Raw genomic sequence first — 4,925 nt, 5'->3', positions numbered from 1 at the left:
GCCTTTGATAAACTATTAAAATGTTAGAAAACAATTGTGGTGTATGTGTTTCTATATAGTTTATGTGCTTCTAGAGTTTCATTATGCCATTTTTCACGAGAATAAATTTACAATGATTGCTTCGCTTGTTATGTGTTGTATTGTATGCTACCACATGCATCTTCCTTTATTTCTCGCAGAGCCTAAAAATGTGACGCTACACGATGTTTCGATGTCGTGGTTCGTTGGGCAGTGGGCACATTCCTCCCGATTGTTACGTAATGAAACGTCATAGCTGTTGCAATAAGAAATGTGACGTAACAATTAAGCGCAAAATGACCAAATTGCAGCACGGCAATGTTTGTTACTTGAGCGAATTCGTTAGCTGATAATTACGAAGACACGACGAACATAAAACATTAGATCGCGGCTTTAACGACCGTTTCTATCACACAGACGCCCGGACTAGACTCTGGTGATAGTTAGTAATATGCTTTATAACAAGAATTGGCAGCATGGGTGACAGACGCAGGTTAAACATAATACGTCCGGATTTTCAATAAAATTAAACAATCACCATCCGGATTTGCAACTTTTACAATCCTGCGTTTGTAGGATACAATATTTATCCATTGATGATCGAACATTTCCCATTGTCGTTCAAACAATACCAATTGTTATGCAATAATATAATGTATAGGTAACATGTTAAAAACTATAGCAGTAGGGCAAGAAAAAGAATATTTAGACTTAATTTTTAAAGCGTACAGTATATTCGTTTATTTACGTATATTCCTATTTATAAATACACTTATTAATCAAAATTAACAATGATTTTAAACTGTCCCATCTTATCCTGTGTGTTTTCGAATTTGTAAAATTTAACCTGTTGTGCGGATCGCTAAATAATTCCTCGTGTGTTTTATTATATTTTATCAAATTGTTGTCAATTAATAAAGGAATGATAGTACTAAATCGTGGTATTACCCAAAATCCGTCCTTTATTTTGATTTTGGAAATATTTGGCAATATGTGCTTAAGTGTCCCATCTTCCCCCTTTGTACTATACAACATAATAGCAATTTACATGTCGATTATTTGCGCCATAATAGGGACTCAACATTCATTATTTAGCGTTTTAGCCTACAGGTGCTTGGTAACAGGTTGAATTTTTCTTTTTCACGTCTGCCATTAAGTAAAGGACTGTCTCGTTTATACGATGAATACTTTCTATGCACATGAAGACAACATGCAAGTGAAGACAATTTGTGTTTAGCTAAAGCTAGCTGGTCACTGGTCAGACCTATTTCGCCACTATAGATTCAAGCTTTTAATTTGGTCATAACCCTTCCTTGTAACCCTGGCGCTTCGTATAACAAACTAATTGTCTACGATCACGAATTATCAAATTTCTCGTCTAAGTTGTTTGCCGGTATCAAAATACCCAATAAAATATTAAATTACTTTATGCCGGTTTGTAAATTTTGTCGCATTTCCTTTGTCGATTTATTCTTCCTGTTAGTGTAGTCTGACTCGGGAGACGAGTGATCCTTTCGTTAGCATGTAGATACGATAATATAGATAACAATTAAAACAATTTGCGCAATCGTTCACATATAGTAAAAGCAGACGTATTGTAGTTTGATTTAAATCAACTACAAACGATTGTTACTTTGACGCGCGCCGTTATTCGTTTAAAGCTCGTAAACGAAAATAAGTATAAAATTTCTGAAGGAGATGTTCAACCACCAATTCTCCCCTCTAGATCGCCACCGCGCTTGGCGACACCTGGTAAATTCGTCGTCGTAAATTGCGCTTGGCGACACCAAAGAATCGCAGCACTGGTTTAAGTGTGTACAAAGCACATATTCAAAGGGTTGCAAACTGATTTTCTTTCTTTTTTTTGCAACCGAAACACTTGGTAAAACTTAACGCCTATGTATTTTATCGCGTGCGTAATAAATATTTGCACGCGAATCGCGCGCAATATAATTCTGGTTCTCGTGCAGTGCCATCAAACAATGTTTTTTTGGCTTCTGTCCAAGCACGACCGGGACGAAACTTTATAATATCATATTACAGCTTCTGTGGTCTCTAATTTACTGATAGCCTCGCTCCTCGCTCTTATATTTGCACCTATCAAAATTCACATAATCGATAATCCCGATTTACCTGCATTTAAATTATTTATCAGAAACAAAATTTATACACAAACTACAGATCATCTGGAAGCGAATAAAAAACGGTTGTTTACCAACAATCCCGTTTTAGGTGTAACAATTGTAAAGATTTATCAAAGTTATGAAAAAAATAATCGTTCCATATCCAGGATGACCATGCGTAGAACTTGCACCAATGTTTCGTCTGTTTATACTAATTGAGACACGTCCTTTTAATAAAGTAGTATTAATCTTAATTTACCGAATAAAGTAGAATAGATATTAGTGTGCACAACCGCTAAAAGGAAGTGTTTTATTGGGTCCGAGATAACGCTGACTGGATATCTGTATGACAGTCCCCTTTCAAACACGCTGGTTGTGCCACTGGCGGCAACAGTTATAAATAATTTTTAATGAAATATTTTTTGTATTAATTTACATTTTGTAACACTGGGAATTACGAAACAAGACGCCTCTTTAACCGCAAGCCATGTATTCTTTATTATTTTGACTAGCGACGCTTTACGAGTAAATAAGAACGCATTCTCTTACGCCTTTCTCCTTGATGACATCATAAGTGCACGGACTCGTGCCGAGCTTTTCATTGAAGCTCGGCGCTCGGCCAACCCAGCTTTTACAACTTCAGCACATCTCTACCTTGACGTTTAGACTAACGCGACCTGTTTTCTGAAGTCATAACTGTGAATGCTGGCGGGGGAGGCCCGCCTACGCTTCTCTATACTAGGCGCGTATGCATAGGCGTAAAACTTTCAATATGTCAGGGCGGCAAAAGTTAATATGCTAGTTTAACAATGAACTACATTGTGTTGGCATTGCAGTGGTTACTTAGCGTGTGCGAAACTTCGCCTGCATGTTATTTACGCCTGTGCGTCGTTGCGTCTATTCGTGGTCTCTTGTGTGCGTAATCGCGTTTAATTTTGCTACAACTCGTTGTAATGTTAAGGCTAGTGACTGCATCCATCTATTTCGGATACATTCTTTAAAATTTTAAATTATTTTAATATCAACAAATTCCCAAAAATACAAACATATGCAGGCCAGCACTGGCGTAGAGTACAGGCATGCGCCGCACTCCTGCCAATTTTCAAATTCGTTACTCTTATTTAATGCACGACGTTACGACGGGGACAATCACGAAACTAATTTGAAGAGAATGTGTTAAAATTTGACATATATTATTGAATCATGATTGCACAAAAAAAAATTTGCTTTAACCCCCCTCACTTTCTACTGTAAAATCTTGACGCATGGTGCTGTGTAGGTGAGCTGAGAAAAGGACCGTTCAGCATATTCGATGCCGTTATTTAACCTAATTTACTATGGTGAAACAACCGATATTGTATAACCGGTGCAAATCTAGAATCGTTTCTATTGGTAACGTTTTGTTTCAACGTTTTTTACAAGCCAAGAAATTAATTAAAAACCTGTCAATCAACGCCGGCCTAGTGCCGATAAAAGGCGGCGCATCTCCATTGACCAGATGCAATCAAAAAACTCGATTTTACATATGATATACATATTATCCAATTACAAAGTTGGCAGAGTGAAATGTTGCATTGACGACTGGTCTCGTCATGAATTTGGTTGAATTGAAATATTTAATTCACATTTCGTTTTATGATATTGCATCTGTAGCCAGACATGTAAAATGTGCAAGTCGTTATAGTTTCTTTAATAAGCTTCTGTGGACAATTGATAATAGCCTGGGCCAGAGCGCTAATGACGTCATTAAGGAGAAAAGGCGCACGCGAACACGTTCGGTTTAGTCGGAAGGAGCCGCTAATCAAAATCGCACAGAACACGTGGTTTCCGATCAAACAAACACGTGGTTCACGATCAAAGAGGCCGCACAAGACTACGAGTCTTGTGAATTGCACTGTTGCAGAATGTAGAATTAATGTAAACAAAATTTATTTATAATTGTTACAAAAGATTTTGCAATATTAAAATAAAAGTAATTTTACATTTCTGCCTTTAATTACGAAATCATACGCAGAAACACTGGCCACTCGCGTGGGTTGCAACTTCCTTTTTGACAAACCTTTAGTTTTTCTTTGTAAATGGCCTTTTCACTTGATCTTAATGAAATAACTGACAGGCTACATTATATTGTTTATGATTGGATGATATTTTCATTCACTTTTGTTGCGTCGCACTCGCATGCGCAATTGTTTATTGTAAACGTAATAATCGCTACCAGTGGCGTCGATTTTATAAAAACGTAGGGGTTGCGACATTACACTATGTTAGCTGAAAGTAGGTATATGTAGAACAAGTAAAACCACGCATATAACGTGTGCGGCATTCAATAGAAAAGGTATGACATAAGTCTGGCAGTTGATTGCGGGTAAGTGTTTAAAAAACTTACAATATGACATGTAAATATCATCATATAATTGCCAATACGTTGATTATACAAACGCACTGTAACCCGTTACGATAATGGACCACATCACAATACCGCGTATGACGTAACATTGTTCAACTGACAGGTGCAGCATTGCGCAATATCTTACGTTAATTCTCTGCGTCACAATATTGGTTATAATGCAACATTTGACTTTAAAACTCGTAATTGCGCAACATAAAACTAAAAGTTGTTCGCATCACAATTGAACACGTAACAATTTTGTGTTGGTTGACGGGCGCAATGAAGTTTAAAAAAATCATTTTAACAAAAGTCGAGGAAACAAAAACAATTAATTAAACATGCGTCAATCATGTTGTACAACACACGATCAAAGCTGCGTTCGCCTATCACCGATC

General features: G+C 37.0%; 1 protein-coding gene across 1 annotated transcript in view; it reads right to left on the bottom strand.

Moving 5' to 3' along the window:
• The window catches only part of zf(dhhc)-4 (zinc finger protein), a 29,603-nt gene that overhangs the window by 22,473 nt on the left and 2,205 nt on the right, over window positions 1-4,925 (bottom strand).

This window comes from Ciona intestinalis, unplaced genomic scaffold (genome assembly GCF_000224145.3).
Source record: "Ciona intestinalis unplaced genomic scaffold, KH HT001135.1, whole genome shotgun sequence".
NCBI lineage: Eukaryota > Metazoa > Chordata > Ascidiacea > Phlebobranchia > Cionidae > Ciona > Ciona intestinalis.
Note: the sequence above shows the minus strand (reverse complement) of the source record. Positions and strands in the feature narration are given on the sequence as shown.